The following is a 13110-nucleotide window of genomic DNA, read 5'->3' as shown; positions in this document are numbered from 1 at the left end:
TTAAAAGATGTAACACTTTCCACTCACCAAAAGTGTTCTGTGCTCTTCAGCGAAATGGCAGAAATTATGTATGAAAATACTATATGCTAGTGTTCAGTTGCCAAGTATGGATGTTAAAAGATGGGGGGCACTATTTTACTTGCTGAGTGAAAACACTTGCTAAGTGAGGTGCTTCCCCAATTCAACTGAGGACTACTAAATAATTAAGTTGAGCTCCAACTGATCATTAGTGGAGGAATTTTCCAGCTGGCATTGAGGAGGCATCTAAATATTTGAAATTTGAAAGGCTTTGGTGAGGGCTGAGAAAGATTCTTGATATAAATATTTACGGGAGTTTTCAGGATGGTCCCTCCTTCCCTTCCACTTTTAAATTCCTGCTGATGAGTTATTCTCTCATGAATGATACTACTTGTCTGTAGATTAAGATGCCACCTAAGGCCATTGATTCACTATCCCTGGGAAGTGCATTTTGAAATGTGTAGTAAGGAGAGGATAGGTTGGCCTATTCTCTTTAGAGATCTTCTCTTCCATTTGTGATTTGCATCACCATAGATGCAAATTTTGGGACCATGGGACAGTGTTTGATAAGTGAAAAGCCAATTAATCCCTTTGCTGTAATCAACTAAACTCATTATTACATGGGCCTTTGATTCTAAAATGTAATTATAAACACAGTGAATGTGGCAGTAAGAACATGAAGACAAGTAACTTCATGTAAGGAAGAAAAACTTTATTTACCATTTGGGAAGCCATGTTTTTTGTGATCTAAAGACACATCTAAAATTATTTTCATATTTAATAAGATAAATTGGTGTCCATTTATGTCCTCTTATCTCATTCTCCCAGCCTTTGCATATTTTGCTGCTTAAAGCAAATACTTGTGATCATCAGAGGATGGTTCTTGGATTTGGAGCACCCCTACTCCTTAGGAAAAGTCAGAGATGCTTGATCATTTACTTCCCTCCTACCCCAGGCTAACTATGGCAGAATAACTTTCTGATGTATCAGTAGAAGAGTCCAAGCTCCTTTGATTGACTCCAGAGAGACAGACCTGGAGTTTTATGTTAATATTCCAGAATTCCCAGCAGGATCAAGCAGTCTCCACTTCCATCTAAAGTCATACCCTTGTTGGCTGCTACTTCTTTTCTGTCCTCCTTTTGCCACTTCCTGACAGGTTTCTTCTGAGAGCATTTTCTTAGCAGATTATTACATTCAAATCATTGGTTCAGATTGTATTTCTGGAGGAACTTGATCCCAAGATACCCGTACAGTTATAAATGGGAATCATGGTGGACTCACACAGGGATTCTTCTTTTACAGTAACAACAGGGTTTGTAAAGAGGTTGGAACTATCTTTTTCTCCAGTATTCTGTAGCCGCTGGCCCTATTATTGGCTCATAAAACCAGCAGTGAATTTACATAATAGACTCCAACAGATTACCTATCATCTTGCTTATCTGTCAGAAAGATACTGTAGTATCTATTTTTTAAGGTTGAAATGGAAAATTTTTCCCACTAAAGCACTAAATTCAAGTCAACAACATGCATTTTTAAGAATTCCATAATACATGTACATCATACCCAACTCTGAGGAATTCAATAAGTATCTCATACAATATTATGTCTACTCACTCTGGGGAGTTCTTAATATGCACTTTACAGGGATTTTAATCAATTCTCTTCTTTAATAAAAGTGAAAGAAACAGTAATAGTGCATATAAAATATGTACAGTGAAATGATGGGTGGATTTTATACAAACACAAGATTGAAAAATGTAAGGCTTGGCAGCTAATATAAAAATTCACTTTGAACAGGGCTGTCCTGAAGCTTGAATTTGCTTGTGAGGCTTTAAAGTCATTTATCCAGTTCAGTGTTTAATGAAATTAAAGAGAGTTACAGAAACATTATAATTAGGCTCTTAAGATTTAAAATAAAGTTTAAACTCTTTTAGTCAATGAAATACAAAGGTAAAGTTGACCTTTGCTATCACTGAGATACTACATTATTGAGATTGATGTAATAAAAGTTTTTGGTCCTTCGAATGTGGGAAGAACTTCTGATTCAACCAATGCTGATTGAGACTTCCTTTCTAGGTTCCATGGTAGCCACTTTGGTATCTATTATCTTACTTATTGTTAATTACAATTTATGAGATAAAGATATTTTCTCTTTTTTGCAGTGAAGGAGACAGGTTTGAATGGTTAAACTGCCACAAATCACAGCAATAGCAGGCAAAAATGGGATTCTAATCTGGGTCTATCAGATCCATTTTCTGGGCTGTTTGCAGACTTTCCAATTGCTTAACGAATGAAAAATATAATCTCCTATACCTGTGGTTTGAGGTAAACAACGTTTCCAAGCAGTTGAAGGAGCCATGATCATTTTAAGCTGGCTGTATTGCTGGGCAATTTATATTGATATTAAGATTATTTTATCTGTTGGCATTTTTATACCAGGTTGCTGGGAGAAGGCTTCTGCTCCAGTTTTCTTCTATCTGAGTAATACTTGGTAGAGAAAATAAATCACAGGGTAGAAGGTATTCATGTGCAACATTCTACCACTTATTTGCAGAAGTGAAAAATACATATCAGCCACTGACAAGCATCAGATTTTTCTCTCCATGTTTATGCTGGTTTCATATCACTCAGAGAGGGAAAGTGCTTGCCTTTTGATTTATGTTCACTGACAATGAAATGTCCATGATGATTAATTACGCTGCTCTGAGATTTTGCTGTGGTGCTTACCTCTGGAGCCCCAAATCTGAAGCAAATAAATGTCTTATGTCCTGCCATAGAGCAACCATTAAACTTACTTTCTTTTAACCAAGTGATACACAATTTGAACTGGATGTAGTACTTTAAAAATTAGTTTATAATGTAAATTTCTGTTTTTTAATAGGGTAATGGTTCTTAATTGAACATATGTAACTATACATTTTTAGGGGCATCTCTCAGACTATAGATGGGAATTTAAAGGAATTTTTAAAAGTATATTGCAAGCCACAGAAATGTTAACATTTTGTAATTTCTTATATTTGTGTTCATTCTAAAAAATAAGGATTTAAGTACAATGATGAGAACTTAAGCTTTACATTGTAGGGATAAAGTGGAATAGTCAAATACCTACCTGTATAGGATGGATAAGTAAATATTAAAATACCTGTAGGATAGAATTTTATACATACCTTTGAAATCATTGTTTATAAGTTTTGATTATGTATTATAATTTAAAGTGTAAACATCTAGATGTTATATTCTTAATACATTACTGTGTGAAAAACAATACATGTAAAAAGAAGGAAATGTGTTAATATTAAATGTTTTCTATTTTTAGATAGTGAAACTAAATATTTTTATTTTCCTTTTGAAATTTCAATTTTTCTCAATTTTCAACAATGTATACATATTTTAGCACCAAATACTTATTACAAAATGTAGACAGAAGTTTAGAGTGTTTTTAGAGAATTTTTTGTTAAATTTTTTTTTTTTTTTTATCTGGCATGATATACACAAAGTTGTGATTTGGAGCAAGGATGCACATATTACTGCTCATGGGCTATATCTTTTTTTCTTTCAGTTTATTTTTTTATTGAAATATAATTAACATACAGTGTTATATTAGTTTTAGGTGTACAACAAAATGATTAAACAATTCCTTACATTCCTCATTGGTTACTGTGATAGTATAATCACTCTGTGTCACCAAACAACATTATTACAATCTTTCTGACTATATTCCCTATGCTGTACTTTAATCTCTGTGGCTTATTTATTTATTTATTTATTTTTTTTTTTATAACAGGAGGTTTATGCATCTTAATTCCTTTTATCTCTTTAACCCTTCCTCCCAGTCACCTTCCCTCTGGCAACCAATCAGTTTGTTCTCTGTATTTAAGAGTTTGTCTTTTGTCTTCTTTCTCTCTTTGTTCCTTAAATTCCACATATAATAAGTGAAATCATATAGTATTTGTCTTTCTCTGACCTATTTCACTTAGCATAATACCCTCTAGCTAATCCATGTTGTTGCACACAGCAATATCTTACTCTTTTTTATGGCTAAGTGATATTTCATTGTATATGTGCATGTATGTATGTACCACATCTTCTTTATCCATCTGCTGCCTGTTTTTGTAAATCATGTTTAATTGTAGCACAGCTACCACATCTGTTCATTTATTTATGGTCTAGAGCTGGTTTTACATTCCAACAGCAGAGTTGAATAGTTGTGACCATAAAGATTAAAATATTTATTGCCTGGTTCTTTTCAAGTTCTAGAATAATAAAGCAACTCTAATAAACAAATTTGTATTTATGTGATGTTAGTTTATATTCCTTGAAAATATATCCAACTTCATATGCATATTTTGGAAGCAAATAAGTTAACTGGAAAAATAGTGGAACAAGATAGAGATAATCCACAGTTTGTACCATGTTTGTGTTTATATTTAGAGCTAGACCTTGCCACTTGGTAAGCTGATAATTCATTTGTTCTTAAAAGATTTAAGATTAAGAACTTAGGAGAAACACAAAGTAGTTGAAATTAATGACAATTAATTTTATTTATATACATAAACCTGTGCTCATATATGGAGAGATAAATGTGTATGTGAATAGTTAGATAGATAGATAGATACAATTTTTTTTTTTTTTTTTTTTTTTACCATTTTTTCTTTTTAGCATGGTGGTATTCCCTGCTGGTATTTTAAGCTATTCTCTTCTTTAATTTTGCTTACCTCTTCTTTTTTGTCTAACATAGTGTTAGTGATCTGTTTGCCCTTTGGTCCTAGAGCTTTCTTTTGATTAGTACCAGTAGGGTAATTCTCCATCTTAGTATATTAAAGTGTAACACATAAAATCTTTTATTTATAACGTATTTTACTATTTATAAAAATGACATATATATTTAGTATAGAAAGTTTAGAAAATGCAGAAAAATGACAACATTACCCACAGTCCCACTCCAATGCTAAAATTTTGCTTAAAATTTTTGTTTTTCTTGTGACCTTCTTTTTCCACTATGAGCACATGTAAATTGAATCTATATTGAGATTCAAATGTACCTAGGGATGTCCTAGCTAACAACAATGACAAAATAAGTAGAAATAGCCTACAAGAAGTTTCTATTAATTAGAAGATGAAGAGACTTCAAATATTGCTTATTTTTCTAAATAGTAAACACATAAAGTACCCCATTTGTATGGTATCTATTCATTGATCATATTCTCTGAACCTTGACTCTGAATTTATTTTTCTTTCCCTAGAAATAACCACTTTAATACTTTGCGGTATATTAAAATTAGAATATATTCTATATATATTCAAGAATAGGCAGCTTAAAAAAAACACAATTGCATGTACCATAAACACTGTCTGCCCTAGTCCTTGAAATATAATTTTTGATAGATATAGATGTTATTGAACTTTTATCATTAAGAGTCAACCATATTACATTCTGAAGAAACATATATAAAAATATCTTTTTCTACAGCTTTTCCAATATGGTGTTTACCAGATTATTTATATATTTCTATTAAATAGCATTCCACCTAACAGTTACACTATACATTATAGTTAGATTTCTTTAAAAGAAAGTTTTTTTTTTTCTAGATTTTTTATTTATTCATGAGAGACACAGAGACAGAGAGAGAGAGGCAGAGACACAGGCAGAGGGAGAAGCAGGCCCCATGGATCACGCCGTGGGTGGAGGCAGGCGCTAAACCTCTGAGCCACCCAGGGATCTCTAAAAGAAAGTTTTAAGAACTGCTACGTGTGTGTAACAGTTGTATTTTTCTCTGAACTAGCTGTTATACTGTTTACCTATGTTTCTATTCTGTTATTGGTTTTGCCATGTAACTTATAGAAATTCTTTGTATAACTTAGTCCTCTGTGGTATGTACCGGAAGCTTTTTGTTTGGTTTGTTTTTTTGCTGTGTTGACATTTAAAATTTTTCTGTAGTTGAACTCATATCCCTTCTTCTATGTCTCTGGGCTCTGTATCTTACTTAGGAATGCATTTTCCATTCTGGCATTACCAAAGAAATTTATTATTCCTTTTCTTAAAATTATTTTATCCATTAGGTTTTTATCTTGCTGTAAAGCATGAAATAGCAATCCAACCTAATTTTTTTTTTCAGATTGCTGTGAAGTTTTTCTAGACTCATTCCTTCAAAAATAAACATTTAAAAAATTGATTTGAAGTACTACCTTTATTATATATTAAATTCCCAAATGTAATTGAACCTATTTCTCAATATGCTATCTTGTTCTCTTGGTCTGTGCAAATACCACAAAATAACATATATAGTCTTGCAAAGGTTTTACACACACACACACACAACACACACACACACAGTTGTTTGGGATGGTTCTCTCATTAGTGTTTTTAAAAAAATTTATTTAAATTCAAGTTAGTTAACATATAGTGTATTACTAGTTTCAGATGTAGAATTAGGGATTCATCAGTTGTATAATAACACCGGGTTCATTACATCAAATGCCCTCCTTAATACCCATCATCCAATTACCCCATTCTTCCCTACACCCACTCCCCAGCAACCCTCAGTTTGTTGCCTATAGTTAATCTCTTTGGCTCCCTCTCTGTTTTTATCTTACTTTATTTTTCCTTTCTGTCCCCTATGTTCATATGTTTTGTTTCTTAAATTCCACATATGAAAGAAATCCTATGGTATTTGTCATTAGTCTTTATGTTGAGACACAAACCTTATATACCTTCTTAGACTCTTCAGCTTTTCTTTGTTCCCTGCTTTGGTTATCATTAGCTGATTTTCCTCTCTTTTGGGATTTAAATGAAACACCATACTGTCGAGGTCAGATCTTACTTTTTAGTGGTCTTGAGAGGCTTGATCATGCAACCTGTGGTACAGAGAAGTTAATTCCCTATAACCAGTATAAGATGAGGGAGAGCCAAGCTGGTAAATTACCTCTCTGCAATTGCACACTGTCTCCTCACAAATCCTCCACATGGATTTCATGGCTTGGGATGCCCTGTAGCCCAGTGTAATAAAGCTCCAGGCTGATGACCATATATGTTGAATTTGTCTCTGAAAGATCATAAGGCCTCAAACTTTATTTTCAGTTGTCATTGTGACATTCCTTGTTCTATTGGTTTCATAATTCCATTGGCCATATATAATAAAGTGTGAATCTGTGTGTTTACCAAAAAAAAGGCTCTATGGGCTAAGAAAAGGTTGGATAGTCTTATACAGATTATTTGAATGTATGGTTCTGAGTATTTCATGGCAGGAGTATTTTACTTGCATATGTGTGGATTTTCTAGTCTGTTAGTAAAAATATACATTCATTCATTCATTTTGTGTGTGTGTGTGTGTGTGTGTGTGTTCCCTAGGCCCCTGGCTGCCAAAATGCCTCTTTTCACCTGAACAATTCTGTTGTTCAAACAATTCAAACTTTGTGAGGCCAAAAAGAACTATGACCTTGGGGATCCTGGAGCAAGCTGGCTCCCAGTAAAGGATCCCGTTAAGAGGAGGAAGAGAAGGGACATGTACCAGCATGGGGCTAGGGTTGAATGGGTGGAGGGATCCCAACAGACCAGGAACAGAGATAGAAGGGAAGATGACAGACACTAAAATGGAGCCAAAGACAGTGAGGATGAAGATGAAAACAGATACATTGGCACTGGATTCCTGGTTCCCCTGACAGTAGTTCCCTCTTTTCTTTGGTTGCCCATCGTCCCCTCCCTACTGTTTCCCTCCCCTTCCCATTCTCTTCTACCATTTTGTATCTCCTCTTCCACTATATGCATTCTTTCTTAAATTCTATAATTATCACGAATAATCCCCCATCCACTAGAAAGATCTGCCGTAGTAGATGATATTGCTCAGCGGTTGGGCCATATTCACGGATTTTTTTTTTTTTTATGGGTTTGGCATTATGTTAGACACTGAAGAAAAAAAGATATGGATTTAAGTGGACAGTATAAGATACTGCCCAGTTCTATGAAGAGACTGGTGGATTCTGCTATGGGAGCTGACTAAAAAGAAAGTGATATAAAAAATTTAATATGTCAGTGGCTTCTGCCTATAAAATTACTTGCTACATGTAGCCACTTGGGGTGTTTTGGTCTGTCCTTTGCTGAACAGTGATGCTGAGTATTGGGGCAGATAACACTGGTTTTATCAATAAATTATTTCCTTTTATAATGAAAAAGTTGCACATTTTATCATTGTGGTTGATTGGATACATCCCATAACCCATGGCAAGTGATTTTTGTTCATGCTTTCTCTGTTTTTATGTTCAATCTTGTAGATTTGAACCTTGGGAGGAAAACTTATTAAAAACATACTCAAGTGTTTATTTTTTGAGAAAAACCAATAGATCTCCCATGACATACTTGAGAAGATACATTCCACAAGATGAATTAGCTTAGCCATGCATGCAGTTTTGTGACAGTGACAGGAAGGAAAATGAAATTTTGTGTTCTGAGGCAGCTGAGAAATTGTGGGATGGGTGGGGATTCTGCACACTTGTGTCTATTATCTCCACTGGTGGGACATGGAAGCTGAGAGGCAACTTCTCCACAGAAGGTTGTCCTTAGGTGTTTGAAATGAATATGTGGCTGTAGGTGATAACTATAGACACCAGTGTCTATATTAGTTTGCTAGGACTGCCATAACAAAGTACCACAGATTGGGTGGCTTAAGCCACAGAAATGTATTCCCTTACTATTCTTGAGGCTGAAGTCCAAGATCAAGGTGTCAATGGAGTTTGTTTCTTCTGAGGGTCTCTCTCCTTGGCTTGTAAATGGCCCCCTTTTCCCTGTATCTTCACCTGGTTTCCTTCTGTGTGCTTGTGTGTCCTAATCTCCTCTTCTTATAAAGATTCTATTCATCCTGTATTAGGGCCACTCCAATGACCTCATTTAACCTTAATTACCTCTTTATAGATAGTATTTCTGAATACCTTCTGATGTACTGGGCATTAGGACTTCAAAATGTAAAGTTTGCAGGGACACAGTTCAGCTCATAACACTGGTGGTGAGGTTTGAGGTGACTCTTGGGCTGGTTAAGTTTTCAAGTGTTGTGATAGCTGTAAGGTTAGAGATGATATGAATTATTGTAAAATGCATTTCGTTCTATCTCATTCCATAGATAAACTCCCATCATCCGATCTTTAGAATCACATTACCAGCTCCTTCAGTATCACTGCTGTATTTTGTATCTGCCTTTAGCATTACTGATACATATTTGCCATAATACGTCACAATGGCAAGATTCATTGGCTTACTCTGCCACCACTAAAATCTATCCTTATTTTCAGCTGAATGCCTTGCTATGCTGATCGTTCACATCCCTTTGCTCCAAGTTTCCTTGGACAACATACTTGGTAAGAGAGGGGTTGATTGTTGACACATGTTTGGTCACAGGGCAAACCTAATATCCTAGATCACTTGGGTTCCTAATATTTTCTGCTTGGATCCTTTATTGTCTCATTAGAATCAGGAACCATTTGGGAATTAGGAGGCCCCAGGAAATTATAAGTAGTATAATTTGTTAGACTTTTCTCCAGGAGTTAATTTTGTTAAAATTAAAGGGAAGGGAAGAAAAAGAGGCATAGTGAGCCCAGACTGGGGAGCTAAAAATAAAGTTGTTAGTTGGATCTAAGGGCTATATGAAGATCAGCTTAGATCTTTGCAGAGAGATTTGGAAGAAATCACAGCATTGATTAGGGCCACTAGACAAATCAGAAGATTTATGAGGTGATCTGTTTTTCTTATTTTGCTGTAAAGCAACAATAAGAAAATAAATCAGCTACCAAAGAGTGATGGTCTTTATTAAATATTATAAATATTTATGACTTATATATGCAAATATAAAAATATATAATATATAATTGTTATAGAATAATATAATTTATAAACATTATATATCATCCCATTGAGAGAAGAAGTAGAGAACCTATTAGAATGCTCGATGGGACTACACTGTGATATTGGTAGGTTGGTTCATATTCTCCTTCTTGTGGGCCTATGCAGTGATTTTATATGGTACCAATTTCCTTACTGAGGGAAGGAAAATTGTTCTAGAGAGTTTGATCTTTGGGAAGATCATCAATTTTCATGTATTTAATTAAAGGCTAGAATAATTCCAGGGTTACTAGGTACATTGTATTATTATGTGATGGAATATATTAAATTTCTATATAGATTTTGTGCTTCAATTTCCTCATCTGCAAAATGAGAGCAATGAAAATATCTATTTCAAAGTTTTGTTGTAAGGATCAAATGTATTCATACAGAGAAAACCCTTGGTATAATGTCTAATACAGAGTAAGTTCCCATTAAATATTAGGTATTAATGGTGTTAGTTTCCATCTTAAGGCCACTTAATCACACCTCCTTTAATGACTCTCAAGTTCCAACAAATGACAGCAAAGTCAAGGTGGATATCCATAGGTATTGGTAAAGAAATTAAAATTTACAGATTGCAAAAATAGGCCTCTCAGGAAGTAGTAGTGCTTCTCAGGGTGATGAAGAAGGAAAGAAAGGCAATGACTTCAGTTAGAGAGCTTGCAGGTCAGGTGAAACACCTACCTACATAAGGTGACAAAGTTCGAGCTGATATCCCTCCTAGGCTATTAATAATTTAACCATCATTGCATTTCGACATTTTGGGAAGTAAATGCACTTTCTGTTTTCAGTTCTTCCAATAACTTTTACAGTAAAAATAACGATGTTCTTTTTATTAAGCATATACTACGTCCCAAGCATTGTGTTAAGTGCTATATATGCTACCTCACAACTAGGTAGACAAAACTAGTCCTATTACATCAGTGGGCAAGTTGTCAAGTTGGAGTATCTTGCCTGGCGTTGCAGAGGAAAAGGCAAAGTGGAATATAACCCCTCTATGTTTCAGTTTCCTCATCTATAAAATGATGAGACCATATTCCAAATTGCCCTTCTAGCATTGTGTTGCTAGAATTCTAGCCCATTTTCCCCCAACTGCGAAGTTGCCTCTTCTGCCACCTAGTGGACACTGTAGTAATTACCATATACACATTTCCAGACTTGAGTAGTCCGCTTGGAATTACAGAATGATGGAGGTGGCCCAGTCCAACTACCTTGAGGAACAGAAGAGAAAACCGAGGCTTGAAAAGGGGAGTTGTGTTCTAGGATACTGAAAAACCAATACGTAAATCAAGGCTCTTTAGTGTAATTACATTTAGTGTTTCATATATGATAATATCTCTGTGTCACAGGGTAATTGCCTGGAGATGTCAGAGAGGATTTTAGAGTGTACACAATTTGTCCTATTTGTAATGAGAGTTTTTGATTCACAGTAGGATGGCTGGTGTAGATTGAGATAAGATAATTTCTTAGAAGTAACTTAGAAAAAAAAAAACAATGTGGCAACAAAACTTAGGACATAATAAAAACTTTTGAGCAATTACCAAATATTGAATGCCGTAAATAATTTTTAAGTGTCTTGGTGCTCAGTAATAAGCATTTTATGTTTATAAAGAAATAGTGGCAGTTTCTTGAACTTTTGGGGCTCAGGAAGCTGCATAAAAAGACTGTGTTCAGATTGCTGCTTTAGTGGGAAATGTTGAGAATTAAGTTTCTTCAGTGAAACTCATCTTGTCCCTTTTTCTTAGCCTGAGCATCTAAATATGTCATTTTAAAAAAAGCTCAGAGAAAGAAATCCATGTGTGAGAGTTAGAGTAATTGTAGGATATCTGAATGCCCTTTGGATCATAATTCCTGACTTCCTATCAAGAGAGTTTATAAACTGTAGCAGATAGAAGGGATCATATGGATAAAAAAGACTTGAGCCTTAGACCACAATTTGTTCTGTGGCCTCTGGCAGATTAGTTAACCTCTTTAAGCCCTAGTGTCTTCAGGTGTGTTTGAAATTGCACTTTGCCTTCTTTAGGGTTGTGGTGATTCTGTGATTTCTGTGAACATGCTATAATAATAGCAGGGTGTGAGTCTCAGCAATGCACAGCTATAGCTATACTGAAGAGCAGTGAATCAGGCTATTTACATTTGATTAAAGAAGAGTACAGGAAAACAAAATATATCATCCTATTACTGATTCAATTAAGAAGCTTATGCTCATTAACATTCCAAATAACACTGTGAATCAGATACAGAGTGGTGGGGTGATATAGGTGGCACTGGGGCAGGTTTTAGACAGAAATTGGCTTTGAATTCCAAAGGCTTTGTAGGGACCTGTGTCTTGAGACTAAACTGAAATTTGGGTGTGGTCGGTGAACTGTTGGACAGCTCCAAGATGTTATTTTACTTAGGTTTTTGGTTTTGGTTGAAAAAGCTGGGGAGAAACATGCACAAATGTTGAGGATATTATGCTAAGTGTAATAAACCAGTCACAAAAAGACACATAATGTTTGATTCCTCTTATTTTTTTTTCCTAGTTCAATTTTCTTTTTTTTTCTTTTTTATTTCTGTTTTATTTTTATAAATTTATCTTTTATTGGTGTTCAGTTTGCCAACATATAGAATAACGAGTTATTTAGAATAGTCAAACTCCTAGAGACACCAAGTAGGATGGTGGTTGCTGGAGACTGAAGGAGGGGGTTGGGCTTTTAGTGTTCCAGGGATGTGGAAACTCAGTTTTGCAAGATGAGCTCTGGAGAGAGGTGGTGGGGATGGCTGCATGTTAGTATGAATGTATTTAATACCACAAAACTGTACATTTCAAGATGGTTGGGATAGCAAAGTTTATATTATGTGTATTTTACCACAATAAAAAAGAACAGAAAGAAAAGAGGAACTTGTGTAAGCAAATAAGACAAATGATTGATTAAAAACAAAACAAAGCCAGATAGCTACTTGGATGACATGGTATGATTCGGAGTCAGGTGGGGAACCCTGGCAGTGGAAACCCTGTGTGATACCTCAAACGTGGGCATCTCAGGGATCCCAAGCTGGATACATTGCTCTTGGTCTGGCTTTGGTAACTCATGGTGGGTCCCCCTAGCAGTGGTAGTGATAAGATTCTTTCTAGGGTGTTCAAGGGCAGAGGACAGGGCTGGGCCAGGGAGGGGACATGGTAGGTGCTTTCTGGTGATAGTAGATGCCAGTCTGGCCTCTCAACTCTTTGGAGATAACCT

This window comes from Canis lupus, chromosome 20 (genome assembly GCF_003254725.2).
Source record: "Canis lupus dingo isolate Sandy chromosome 20, ASM325472v2, whole genome shotgun sequence".
Taxonomy (NCBI): Eukaryota; Metazoa; Chordata; class Mammalia; order Carnivora; family Canidae; genus Canis; species Canis lupus.
Note: the sequence above shows the minus strand (reverse complement) of the source record.